This window comes from Etheostoma cragini, chromosome 17, assembly GCF_013103735.1.
Source record: "Etheostoma cragini isolate CJK2018 chromosome 17, CSU_Ecrag_1.0, whole genome shotgun sequence".
Taxonomy (NCBI): domain Eukaryota; kingdom Metazoa; phylum Chordata; class Actinopteri; order Perciformes; family Percidae; genus Etheostoma; species Etheostoma cragini.
The window spans coordinates 18,789,990-18,804,777 of record NC_048423.1 but is presented as its reverse complement, the minus strand read 5'-3'; the positions used below and the strand labels follow the sequence as shown (position 1 = coordinate 18,804,777).

At 38.0% G+C, this 14,788-nt stretch overlaps 1 long non-coding RNA gene across 7 annotated transcripts in view; it reads right to left on the bottom strand.

The window, feature by feature from the left end:
* LOC117960709 overlaps nucleotides 1–12,904 on the bottom strand; it is an 80,531-nt gene extending 67,627 nt beyond the window's left edge. For 2 of the 7 annotated variants that reach the window (XR_004660209.1, XR_004660214.1), the window contains exons 1-3: nucleotides 12,735–12,903; nucleotides 10,389–10,448; nucleotides 9,686–9,804 (exon numbers count right to left, since the gene is read on the bottom strand). This is a non-coding gene — a long non-coding RNA (uncharacterized LOC117960709). Of the gene's footprint in view, nucleotides 1–8,405; nucleotides 8,773–9,685; nucleotides 9,805–10,294; nucleotides 10,449–12,734 lie in introns of those variants that run through there. The other 5 variants (XR_004660212.1, XR_004660211.1, XR_004660208.1 and 2 more) reach the window with 5 other exon arrangements.
* Nucleotides 12,905–14,788: the final 1,884 nt, after the last annotated feature.

The window sequence follows — 14,788 nt, the reverse complement described above, 5'->3', positions numbered from 1 at the left end:
ACACATGATACAGCAAATATGCCTAATATGTTTGCTTCAATTAAAAAAATTAAGTACAGGTCAAACAGGCAGAGTTTGCATATAGATTAAGAGTAAGAGCAAATATTTAGAAACTAATAACTCTTTGATAAAGAAGAAAGGACACACAGACATCTGCAGTTGATTATAGCTTCACAAATTTAAAATGAGGCGGAAGAAAGATGTCAAGGTTTCACACTAATTTAATACAGGGTCTTCTTGACCCAGCTAATATGAGAAGGATTCTTTTGCGTAACATATTGTAATGATAATTTTAACTGTGAACCACAACGCTGGAAAGCTGTCACCGAAAGGGCCGTTGCCAGATGGAAGAAATACCACTCTCGACTGTATTATCGTGAGACAATATGAAAAGAACAACGTATCCAAAGTTTACAATAGCAAAGCTATTCAAATAACCCAATAAATAAATGAGAGTAAAAATGTGTAAGCCTCAGGGCAAAGAAAGGATCTTTCTGCCAAGTCACAATCTCAATCTCAGTGTGTACTACGCCACAAGGGGCAGTGTGCAGTGCTGTAACACAATTAATTCACTGCAGGGGTGGGCTCACAGAAATCAGTTAAGGTTGTCAAGTGTGTATTGCTCCATTTTTCCATGTTGGAGGATAATACAGGAACAAGTAATACAACTCAAACCGCTGAAACTAAGAAGTGCTTGTGTCATTTAACAGTGTAACGATCAAATTCGTCTGATCCTTCATGGGATACGTACATGTCCACAGTTCCCTGTCTTTAAGGAGGAGTGTTTGTATCACAAAAACCTGAAGCAGCGTGCCTCATGTATATCTTAAAAACCTAAATAGTTTAATGTTTTTTTTTATCTTTAGCTTGCACTGGTAATGTGAGGTTTTTAGGACAATATACTCTACTATCAATAAAAAGAAACCTGAGCAATAGTCCATAAATTCCAAAAGGGCAAACTATTCATTTTCCAGTTGCCATTAAAATGGGCAGAGAGGAATGCTAAATATTTTATATGATCAATTAATAGCTTGTTAGTGGACGGATTTTATTTAAATTAACAGACCGTCTTGCTCTCCCTTTTTAATTTTCCAGATTAGATTGTTTTAAAAGGAAAGGATATAATTTTTCACAGGTTAAGTACTGACAAAGTCAATGTGTGTGTGGGGGGATGGGTGGGGGGAAGGATTTGTGTATGCTTATGGTGTGTGTGTTTGTGTGTCCGTACAGTGCATGTGCTTTGCATTTCATATTTTACATACAAAATCACTGTTTTAATGTTACTTTAGATACTGAAACACTGGTCATTTTTTTTCTTTATTTACATTCATATTTTCTATATTTTAATAAAATGTGGTACTGAATGAAAAAACAAACAAATACGTTTTCTTTTCTTTTTTTTTACAGAAAATATTACACAACATTTTTCATAAGGTTACTGGTCCCTTTCAGTATATTAGTATAATTAGAAAACATTACTGACTTATGCTTATGCAAGATCACAATACTTTGATTACAGTTTTTTCATTGATGATTTTATTTTAATAGAAAATCTGTTTTAAAATAAAATACTCAAAATTGTATATAGTACACTGGGCTGTATTAATTATCCAGCAGGATGGCACCTTGCTTGTTGTAATTTGTGGGATTAAAGTTGGGGTAAATTTCATCTATTTACAGTAAAGAAACAACCTGCCAGCTGACCCGGGGAGGGGGCTGCGGGTTGAGGAGAGGACGGGGTAGAAGCTGGGGGGCTGTGAGGGTGTGGAACTTGAGAGCACAACCTGAATCACTTTCAATCTATGTACTAAATTGATGGTGATGAAAATAAGACTCAGAGACACAAAAAAACACTTGTTTGCAGATGAATGTCTTGAATGGAGTATTGTGCGGGTGCTCTTTATCGCTGGCCTCACATTGTGCCTCGGCCCTCACCTGAGACTAATGCTCAAAAGATCCTAAACGCACACAGACTGGGCTAAGCAGCACAGATGAGACAAATTAAAAACAACAACTATAGTTTACTTCACAAGGAATGTTAACTGTGGGTTTTTTGTAATAAACAAGTAAGCCAACGTATTGGGGGGAGGGATCATACTGCAACACAGTTTGTGTTTTTCCACAATGTCACATTTAGGCTATAATATTCTCCGAGAGAATGAATATATTTGTTGACTAACAGCATGGATAAAACTCTTAAATATTCAGAATTTTTAATCTGGTTTAACATTTCCACCCGTTTTATGCAAATTACAGTCTATTAGCATAATCTCATTTGAGAATACATCCTTTTAAAGTAAAAGATTATAACCTATTTTTTTAAACACATATACATCAAATGTTATATTGAAATGGTAATGTTTTAAAGTCTGTGTGCTCTGCAGAAAAGAAGTGCATTTACATATATACTTTTTTTTGCATTAGTGGCTCAACACTACATGAAAGCTAAAACCTCCATGAGGGAAAACATCCAACAGCTTAAATGTCTTGGCAAACATGAAACATCCATTTAAAGAGCGACAATAAACAACTGTACATATTTTCTTTGTGTTATTTTGCCCAACATATATGTCTACCCTGTTTCACATACTTTCTGATACCAATACTGTTGTTGACAAGATTAAATCATTTTTTTCCTGGAGAGGGAGGAGAGAAGAGGAAAAGGTAGGACATTACCTCCAGCCATTTAAGTGGAAACAGGGTCTGTAAAAGCTTCAGCGAGATATTGGGATGGATAAAGACGTAAGAAAGAGCCATTATGCTGCTGAGGTGGGGGGACTCTATCTCTCTCCGTCCCCTCCTCCTTCCCTCTTTACGTCTACCTTGAACTTGGAAGGAGTTCAGCCGGCCTGAGCCTACAGTCCAGACAGGGCTCTGGAATGCGAGTGCGGCCACTCAAGCCCGTCTGACCTGCCACCATACCAGCTCCATTTCACTGGGCTAACTTACCTACTTCATTTACAATGGGACTTCAACTTTATCTTCCCTTGTAACACAACATTAACTGCCAAAGAGCTGGAAATGCATTATCAGCCCGCCCCAAAGCTTGGATTGCTTCCCTCATAAATAAGATCATTATACGAGTGGTAATCCCATTAAATAGATCATTTTACAAATATCTAAATCCAATTAATAAAGTGTTTTCAGAGGGGGTGCAGCAAACACTGCCTTTTAGAGAGCTGACATGCTGTGACTTCAGTTCTTTGTTCCTCAATCCCTTAGTAGCAAGGGTGATATTAATAAATACAACCCCGAGCCTGATTCACTCTTTCAAAGAAAACTGGGATTCTGTTTTTGCTTGTTCTGGTTGAATAAGAATTAGGTGAATCGTGTATGTTTATCAAATTTAATTTCATTATTTAAAGTAAATTTCACTATGGGTTTGGAGAATCCCCCAACAAAAATAAACTTCTTTCCTTACCTTTCGCCCTAGTATGTATTGCACTTGCTTGCATAATGTGCTTAGAGGATGCCCTTATGATGTGTTCCCATAATAATCCCTAGCTGGACTGGGCCGCATGAGCTAAAAGCTTTTAAATAATTGCTAAAAGTTTAACAAATTAACCATTTATGGAATTAATCCAAACAAGTTTCCTAAATCATTACCATAACTCATCAGTGAAAGTGCCCTCCAAGTGCCCTTTAACTTTTGGACGTGTGTTCCAGCACTGACCATGTCACTTTCTCTGAACCATAGCCAGAATATAAAGACAGAAGACTATTTGACTTATTAATTACCCTTGCATAAACTAACCATCTATGAGCAAAAGAGGCATTATAATCCTAAAGTAGATGCCCCTCGAGAGCTTGTGCTTTTTCCGCTGAACTCCAGTAATAAAGTGCATAATCCGATAAAGGATGATATCCTAAGCTTTGATTGCGCCTGAAGTGGTTGTTTTACCTTTGTGGAAAGTGCGTCTGGCATGGTAAGAATGTGTTCGTATCTTTTCATGGTTTTTAATTGCCAGCTGAAACTGTTAGGAAAACACTGCTGTGGTAAATGAATTAGAAAGCAGTGCCCCTGGGTGATGTTAACATGCTGCACTCTCTCATCCGAAGTGCATGTAAGGCAACTGCCAGGGAATGATCTATGTGTCATTTATATGGCTGTTTATGGTACAGAGTGAAGGAGACCACGGCTCTAATTATGGTTTTGAATGTGTCTTTCACTATCTAGATAACTCCTCTGTCTTGGGAGTTCATTTTAATAACTCTGAGATTAAGTCACATTGGCAACAGTTTCTACTGCACTTCAACCTGTCAAAGAAATCACAAAGCCAAACATATGTCTGTATCTGCACATGTAATATCATTAGAGTGAAAAGCTTTTTTTAAATTCTTAGAAGCTCCATGTGTTCAGAGCATAGAGGGAGAAGCTTTTAGCACTGCAGCAGACTACAAATCAGCATCCTAATGACAGCATCATTAGAAGTATCATAGCAGTAATTATTCTCCTCATCTGAGGGCAAGCCTACAAAGAGTGGCTGGTAAAAAACTGAAGGCTGAAGCTGAGACCAGCCTCCCCCTCTTCCACTTTGCTTTACCCTGTCTAATCTGTCTTTTTCTAATGAAGAGGAGGAAAGCGAGAACAGTGGATAGAAAGAGATGTCAAGATTGAGGTCGGTCGCCCCCCTCGCAGGGTCAAACTCGAGGGGTTAATACCTGGTGTCCGACACTGCACATAAACTCCGCTGAGCTCATCACACTAATTAAACAGACACACATCCTCTCGGAGCTCCGATGGCCAATCGCTGCCAGCTAAAAAAGCAGTCCATTCATGGAGGTTGGCAGGGTGTGCATGTGGGGTGGGCTAGGGAAATGCTACCTGCCCTTCCTCAGTTTGATTAATGTGAAGAACAATGGCGCTCTTGTGGCCCGGCAGCCTCACTCCACTTGGTTCTGGTTCACTGCTCGAGGAGAGGGGACTGCATGTTCCAAACTCGTACCCCCAGACAAACCACCACCCAGCTTAACAACTCTCTCAGCAACTGCTGTCTCCTCAACACCCATCTTCTCGTCCTCAGGCTAGTCATGTCAAAATGCAGTCTGAACAAAAGCACAACGTTTCAGAATGTATGTCATTAAAATATATCTTCAGTGACCTCAGAATTGTTACTGTGGTAATATATGTGATTACGGTTTTCTCAAGAGATCACTTGTGAAATTGTAAAGTAGACTTTCTGTAGGTGGATTGTCTTGTTCTACTCGACATGTCAAAGAAACTGATACTTTAAAGTATAAAAAAAATTATACTGCAGCTGATTCACTAATTTGTTAAAGCAGTGGTGTCAGGAAGCAACAAAACGGACATTCATTTATATAAAGATGTTCATGGATTATTTCTTTTCACAGACTTAACAACCCTTAAGTGGATGCATAACTTGTAAGTTAAGAGAAGTCAAGCCCTCTGTTTTTATGTTTCTATTAAATTAGTATTAAATAGTATTAAACTACTGTATCTGGACGCCTGATCTAAGTTGTATCCTGTACATCTGACCATCTTTCTTTCTTTCTTACGGCATGAAGAGTAACAGACAGCTGGCAATACAGTCAAGGGATAAAGACCTCAACGTCATCTCTCTGAGGGAGTGACAGCATAATGTTACGTGTCAAAACTTGGGCAAGATAATTAATTGCAGCACTACCTGAACTCACAAAGACTTGTAGAGCTTTCCCAATATTTTGCCAATACTCTCTGCTTCGGCTTTATCCAAACAGGGAGACAAATTTAGCCACCTGCTTGTCTCCATAGCTTGACAACTCATCTCACTTGCAAATTGCAAGCATTTTACCCCCCTACAAAGAAGTCCGTAGAGGCTAGCAAGCTTCTCACCAGCCAAGGCTTGATAGGTCTTCACGCGGCTACGTGACACTTTGAAAACAGTGGAGACATTCCATAATACTGCAGGCTGGGAAAAGAACATGCAAAGTCCTAATGATGATAGTCCTTAACGCCAAGACCAAAGTGTTGGTCACACACTTAGAGATGTTTGGAGAAGTGCTTCACGATTATTTGCATTTAGCATATATATGAAAAACAAACAATGACTTGTGCGTTGAAAGGCATGCAGGGAGGATTATGAACTCAGGTATGTTGGTTTTCTGTAAGATAAGGAACATAGAATAACTATTTTTCTTTGGCTTTCTATAGTTGGTGACAAGCATACACATATACAGTCTGAAGAACTTTTTTTACCAGCTGAAAAAGTGGCCTAAAAAGTATTTTTGGTATAAAGGCAGAGGGGTTACACCAGAAACCAAGACATTTACTTAATATTTTTAGGATAGCATTATCTCGGAAATAAAGATTAGTCCACACCACCTACACACCACCTAGATTTTTCCAATGCATTTTGGCCTTTCGTCCACACGCAAACTGCGTTTTAGGTAACTGAAAGGGATTATGTGGAGAACTCCTTCCAGGTTGAAGATTTTCAGAAACTCTCTCTTGACTGCGCTTCAATTGTGTTTTTGTGTTTTCATTTGGATGGGGATTTTTTTTTTTTTTCACAAAGCTTGTGTGGACCGGATTTTTTTGAGAATAGAGGGAAAAACCTTGTTTCCAAAAATAACATGGCGTAGTTTTGGACTATAGGCCTAAGTCAACTCATGTACAAATAGGCACATATTAATTGAGAATTAATTTTAATGGAAGAGAGCTTGAAGTATGTCCGGTACATTCACACAGAAAATGGTTATCACCAGGAAATTACTGATGGGACTCTAGATGGAGATGACTTAGTACGCATTACAAAAAAAGAGAAAAAGAGAAAGATAGACAGAGAATGAGGCAAGAGAAATTTCAATTCATTTCAGTAAAACTTATTACTTTGTATTTTATGGTATTGTAATCCTCTCTACGAGCAATTTTGTAATAGCATGAATCATTATTTATCTCAGATAATTAGATTAAAGGCCTTTTAAATCTTGTCTGGTACAGAATGCCCATGGAGCTTCTCTTTTCACAGTGAAGAAAAACCAATAGATCTTTCCTGCCGATCACTTTTTGCAGATTAAAGGATTGTTATTAATTGGTCAATTGGCTAATTGTTCTTTTTCTTAATTAGTCACTGCAAAGGAATTACGGGCGTTGTTCAGTGACCCTCATTTACAGTAATGTGCTTGTCACATTAGTAAGGATTCACACACAGCAAGCCACATGCAAGTCAAAATCTAAATGATTGGGCAGAAATATAGTATTGTTTATTTTTAGAATCCTAAACTAAATGGTACAAATCACGGGTGATGCCACTGATCCATGGCATAAATTGTATAACCCATTGGCTAAATGAAGGTAGCAATGAACACTTGCATTGGAATTATACTAATCTTCTGCATATAGGGAGAGGACAAAACAACATTATTTTTTTTCATTTTGTCTTAGCAGACAAGCGGTGACAACATGTTTTATAGGCTGAGAAATACCTACTGTGGTATCTGTAGGATGAGGAAAGGTTGCACATGTTTACATTCAGACTTGGGAGCTCACCGGCATTCATACTGGTATGCATGGTAAGTAGAAAATAAAGGCTAGAAACTAAAGACTAAACGGTTTCCTTAACACAGAAACAGTACTGCTAAATTAGTCACAGTGCATATCTGCAATTAACAACAAAAAGGACACAAATCATATCCTCCTTGGTAGAAGCAGTATACAGAGCCTTAGTTTTGGTTTCATGATTACATGATTTACAGCCAATGTTCCTTCAGAAACTAGAATATTAGTATCACTACAAGCACAGCAAACCAGAGAAAATTCTTCATAAAATGGGCCCTGACCATTGGCTTCAGTCCCTGATCCATCTAGATGAGTGTGGGCCGGGAAAGCAGCGTGTTAACTGGGGTAAAAAACTCTGCAAACTTGATAATGGTTGTAAAAGGTAACAACATTAAAAAAGATCAATCACTAATACTATGTTGGAGAATAAAAGCAACCTGATAAAAGTATTCAGATTGAAAGTGACCATTCCTACCTAAAAGGATCCCAGGTCTGATCACTGAGAGAAAGATTGTCTCATGTTGTAGGATAGTTTCAGCACCATCGTTTGATTATCCTACAAACCTCTTACACTTGCCACAGTTACTATTTAAATTTAAAAAAATACACAGTTTCTTATCAAACTAAATCACAAAATGCCTCTATGACCAGAGAGAGTCCTAATTGAGATGCTGAAGGTTTGCCTTACAAGCCGTCATATTCAGACGATGGATGTGGACGTTTAGACTCCCACTTAAAGACAAATTCTAAATCAAATTAAAATAAATAAAATTAACAGTGAAAGCACACTTTCTCCTCAAGTAAATTTGTTTGTCAAATTTTTGCCTCGCCTGCCCTTCAAAGATCTGTCAGCATTACAGACTTTAGTGTTCTAAGATTTACTTAATATCTTAATATCTTTGTATTCATGTTCACAATTTGCATTTAGCTATCTCTAAGTACAATTTGGTGGCCCCAATGTACACAGACTTAGCACAGCTCAATCACACAAAGCCCTTTTTATACTTACATTTTGGTTTCCCTTTTCAAATGTAATATTTTCACATTAGTTGTTTGACTTAAAATTATTGAGTTGACATGTAACCATTGACATTCCACCTAAACTGAAGGTGGTGGCAGGCAAAACTGATGTTAATTCTATGAAATGTATAACTTAGCCCAAAAACAATAAGCGGACTGAATCCTGAGGCCCTTCAGGTTCTTTCTGTACAGCGTGCAGTGATGTCACTTCCTCCTGGCTGTAACTCCTACTATAAATTGTCCACTGCCATCATCTGTAAGACGACCAGAGAGCGCAGCTCAACAAGGAGCTCTGTATGAGAAACCATGAAGCCAGACACTCAAAGACATTGGCAGACTTTGCTGAGCTCAGCACAAATATACAACACACTCCCCTCAAACCTGGGCTTGTTTAGCTGCTGGCACCCAAAGGCATCAGTCAGATTTATGCCAGCTGAGCTGAAATGTGCCCGCAGAGTACACACTGAAGCATCACTACCAGCATTCGTGTCCTCACCTTGTCTACCTTGGCACTTTTAGAGTTTGATGGAAAAAATGGCCTATTGCAAACGACAAGTCAAGTGCCAGACAGCATATTTATACATCTTAATTAGCAATAATGAAGCCCAGTAGCTGCCAACGATCTGATGCCAGTGGTTACTGTGTTGTGTTGACTAGAGTGTGTGTCTGTTGTTTGCCTTCTACTTACATGGGAATTGCACAAATAAAATAGGTGAAACGATCCTGTGTTTTGCTAAAACCATTAGATCTGATAACAATCCGATAATGAATCTTTAAATCCAGGTAACATTGTAGAATGAAAATGTTTAGTCAGAATGAGCCTGGTACATCACTTAGATGTTACACAACTAAGCTTCTATCTGGAGAAAGTTAAAACCTGCAGGCTACAACATGCCTCAGATTTACAGAAGATTATGAATGAGCAGGAGATGATTATTAGTTGCTCTCATAATTTGTCATGTATCAGATCATTTGATTTGAAGGACCTGTCAGGACACGGTGAATGACTAGAGCAGATTCTCACAATGTTTTGTTTCAAGGCCCCATGATTTAATGCTGTGTTTGGATGCAAACATGTTTAGATCTGTTGTCAGCGATAACTTTGAGCTCTGCACAGTGAGACATTCTTTATGGAGGTAATGGAAACAAGTTGCATGGATTTTTTACCGTGAAATAGGCTACAGCCATCCTCCTGACGTCTGGATTTATGGCCTGGTAATTCCCCTCTGGAGTAATTTGGCTGGTACATCTGCAGCTTAGCAGCATTCCAGCAGAGCTCTCCTGTGCTGTGAAGTCAGGAGATGACTGATTGATTGATTGTATTACTCTAGTTTTAACATGGCTTTACTGAGCTATTGCAGTGAAGTTCTAATGTGATCTATCCATTGCAAACTACAACTGCGCTTGACGTAAGCAGTGAGCGGCCTACCTGCTGCTGCTGTGTTATCCTGCTGCGATAATCACAAACCAAAGTTAAACAGGGAATTTATCATACTAACGCACATAAATATCAATACACACACACTGACCGTTATTTTTTCTTTAGATTGGGGGAAACTTAACCTCCTTCCACACAGAAAAACATACGTATGGTGCATTAAGTTTAATCCAGACCATTAATAATAGTGTCAGGCAATCTTCTGCTTGATCATAACATGTAATTATTCACTGTTGATAATGAGAGCATCAGCGAGAATTGCATTGCTTTCAAACAAGTGATCCCACTACAAGCTCTTTGTGATGCCAATTACAGGCTAAAAATGACTAAATGCAAACCTGTAGTCTGCTGACAGCTCATGTTTCCTAATTTGTAGGTGATAAGTCCCAGGCACGTGCTGCTCAGACAGTGATAATGAGACCAGTCGCTCACCAGCTTGCTGAGGAAACACTGTGGTCCTACGAATATGACCTGTTCCCCAAACAGCCAGGCCTGCAAAGAGCACAACACCTCAAAGTCTATAAGAGATCCTAATGCACAGGGTGTAATCTGACTTGAGTAAAATGGAATTTACTGGATGAAAATCTACAATTCTTTAATGGTACTCATTCAGTTAAAGTATACTAAACTAGAAGTAATGAGTGCATCATTAACCACTGTTAACTGTTAACGTATCAGTTTGTTACCTTATTTCTACCATAAATTTAGTTTTATGAACATTTTGAATTGGCAATATTACGTAACGCCATTTGGCCAATTGTTACCTCACTTTGTTCATTTTCATACCTTTAGCCATTCAAGTTGCTAACAAAATCCCCCCCAGCTACTGTTTAACATAAAGTAGCCAGCTATAGTTATTCTCTGACCTCTGTCCAATAAAACACAGTAATAACATAGACAATTTATATATTACTATAATTAACGTTAACGTTACCAGTAACGTGTAAACTATGTAACGTTAACTTAACCTCAGTGTAACTGTCACTGCCCAATGAAAGTTGAGTGCAGACTTGAGTTGCGCATGCTCAGATTTAAACGATTTACAGCATAAGGTGTCATCCTGAAATTTGTGAAATCCATGAAATAATAAACTTTTCTGAATACAAACAATTACAGAAGATGGGAATCATTACAAATACAAATTTTAGTTATCTATGATTGTTTGATTGCTAACGACAGCTCCAAACGCTGTTCAAGTGACAGCCTTTGTTGTGTTTTAGTCATTTCAAATACGTTTTAGCTATCTATGACTGTTTGATTGCTAACGTTAGCTCAAACAGGCATTCAACTGACAACCTTTGTTGTGTTTGATTGCTAACTTGTAGCCAAACTTTGTTAAGTAGGTCCATTTTCACTGTATTGACAATACAGAAGTCTCCCATTAGCATCTTGTAGGCTACTCGTCGCAAAGTGATGCATAGGCAACTCAAATCTGCACTTGACTTACATTGGGGAGGGCCAATAACATTAGCTAGTGTTATGAAAACATGCTCAGATGACATTAACATTATTTAATGCCATTTTAAAATACAACTAATGTAACTGCACTAGTTAAGTTCATTTTGTTTGGCCTTTCAACATAATAACAGAATTAGCAGGACTAATGTCTAGCTAATGTGCAAAAACCATGACAAATAAAGTTAGCTGCTAGGTACTGTAGTTTGCTAGCTATGTCAGAGATGAGGCCTCTTTGTGTTGATGGTGTCAGTTTGAACTGCAAAAGGTTCACTTAAACGTTTGCTAAGAATGTATTATGTATAAAATATTATCCCTTTCAACTGAAAAGAAAATATCTTTTCTGAGACTATAGTGGTGAGGAGGCACAAAAGATGAGGAAAAAATCCTTATCATATCCTCTCCCACCAAAAGCCAAAGAAGTGACATTTAAAATATTCAATTATATTTATCCACCAAATCACTCCATACATGTTAACTTTAACAGGGAAAACAACTCCTGTGTTTTCTGTAAGAGTAATATTGAGACAGTGTGTTCTTTCAGTGTGAACCGATAAATGAATTGTGGCTGAGTAAAGGTATACTGCTACAACCTTAGAATGCAATGTCAATTAAAGCTGGATTATTTTATTTTTTTTGAAGGATAAGAATCTGGATTTTATGAGAAAAAACTTGACTGAGCATTTAAAACATTTTATACATAGGTGCAAATATGTATAATAAAGTCAAATTTATTTTTATTTGTTGGACCTATATTGTCTAGCTAGCGTTACTGTAAGACCCTAATATCTTATTTTCTTTATTTATGTTTTGTTATACTGTATATAATATACCGAAAAGTTGCAAACGTACGTAAACACAATGGCACATTTTGCCTTCATTGTTTGTATCACTATTGTATTATAAAAAAGAAGTTTGCTAGTTAGCTAGCTAACAGAACTATGAGAGCTAGCTTGTTCGCAACATTAGCTACGTTACCTTGATATTATCAAAGCCACATATTATTCAGTTTTGAAGTAATATTACCAAATTGCAAAATAACAGTAACGTTAGGCCAATCAGTATTGAAGCGTCACTTTAACACAGTTAATACAGTACTGTATTTGCTAACTTAGTTGCTTTATAGGCATGTAGTATCTGCTTTTATGAGCAGTAACGTAGCCAGTAGCTAACATTAAAATGAAGTAAACTAGCGAGCTATAAGTTAGCTAGCTAGCTAACTAAATCGGTAAATAGGATAAAATAACGTTAACTGAAACAATAAACACTAGTGTTTGTAGTACTAACGTACAACTCAACAAATAACGTTACAAACTCAAATACCTGCAGGAGGGGTCTGTAAACTGCTACATTATGAGCAAAAACTGAACTGAGGTCTGATATCTGAACTAACCTAGCTATCAGGTTTGTCACATCACCAACGTTATACCTGTATCCATTCCTGTGGCCACTTTACTTTATCTCCACTGTTGTGTGTTGACTTTCAAATCTTTAACAAAAGAAAAAAATGTCACAGAAGTTATTTTGTTCAATGACTTTTGTAAATAAAAACAAATACTTTTTTTTAAAGATCAGCACATCATTCCTGAATTCCCTAACAATGATTCACTATAGCTTGTCCTCAATTATCTGAGTTTTTCACAAAAGCTGTTGATAAAAGCTCTGACACTACAGTGTGTGAAAGCAAATAAAACGTTTGTTGACTTATTTTAGTTTTTATTACATTTATACTTTTTAATGGGTAAGGCTAAACTGTATGTTTATTGACCCTCCCTTTTACAGCTATACAAGTTCTAGTCTGTATCCTTCACCCTTGTTTGCTGTTTAATGTTTTCCTCTGGTAGTCAAATGGCTTTGTTCACCTGATAGCAGACGCGTGGCAGCTATCAGAGGAAGACAATACTATCAATACAATGCACAACGCTGCAACACGTTTGACACCTGATTTAGCTCAAGCACCTATTCAGATTAGTCAACTATTCAACAAAGAGTTCTGCAATGGAGGAGTGGGTGGGGTTTGATACTCTAGGGAGTTTGCAGGGTTAACCTTGACATCTGGCCCCCGATCATCCAACAAGTTCAGACCAGCTGCCCAAATAGGTCTGTTTTTTCCCCTAAAAACACCTCATCCATCTGCTGAATTTCTCCTCATATAAGTTTCTCCATGATTGCCTGAGGCACTTCCATTCACAGACACGTGTGGGGTGACACTGATCCCTGCTAGGACGCCCATCCATATTTAAAGGGGAGTGCAGGTGACCTGTGGGTGGCCCTCAATGGCACGCTAGGTCTCTCATGCACCCACAGAATCTTACATAACACGTTTGCTGGATATTTCCTCAAATTACAGCAATATGATATAATGCACAATGACCTAAGGGGCTTTAATCTAGAAGGCACTCAGATGACACGTGCCGTACAAAAGATGGGATCTGTGAAACTGATCTGCTGATGAATGTGTAAGGATGACATAGAGTATACCAATTAGCTTATGAATACAACAGGTGACACCTACATAAAGCCCAATTACACACTTATTTGTGTTCTGTGTCTCCCTAGGCAGACTATAAGTTACCACAGGAAGATAAAAAATTAATCACGATGCACGCTGCCAATTCTGTCACCAGTAACAATAATCTTGAAAGAAACTTCACAAGAGTGGCTGCATCTAACTAAGTTTAATGTAATTATTCAATCAACACAGGTGATGCTGTCACTTTGTCACTCATCTGTAGCATTCAAAGATTATTTCATTTAAGAAATTATGTTGTCAATTTCATACATTAATTTTGTGTTTTCCTGGTGTCCGTGGTTACCACCGCTATGGCAAGAGTGGCAGCTGCTGCGGTGTAGGGGTGCACCTCTTCTGGGACTACTGGATTGAGATGACAGGGGAGAGGTCATGTTTTAACCTGCTATGCGGCGGAGAAGCAATCCGACCCACTATTTAAAAGCAGCAGCCAGTAAAGAACACAAGTGTTTCTGGTCCCAAACGACTTCACACAGTCTTGTTGCACACATAGGCAAATTAGAGTGGAGTTTTAACAAGCAATCTTGTTATTCAGTTGTCAAACGATGCCACTTCTCTCTTTTGCCAGGAAGGCATGGGAACTTCTCCAGAGTAAAATGAAGAGCTGCTTTAAGCAAGGAGAAAACAAAGAAAAACAAAAGCTGTGACACAAATCAGCACAATTCTACACTAATCATGGTTTGACTGCCAGTGAGATCAGAGTTAATTGAGAGTGACTTTTAATTTATCCGTAAGAATGAAAGAACAGGTGTTCCACAGTTGAAAAGCAATCTACTTTAGGGAAGATTTGCATCACATGTACACAGCAGTGTTTGTTTAATCGGATCAGCTGCAAAATGTAAGGATG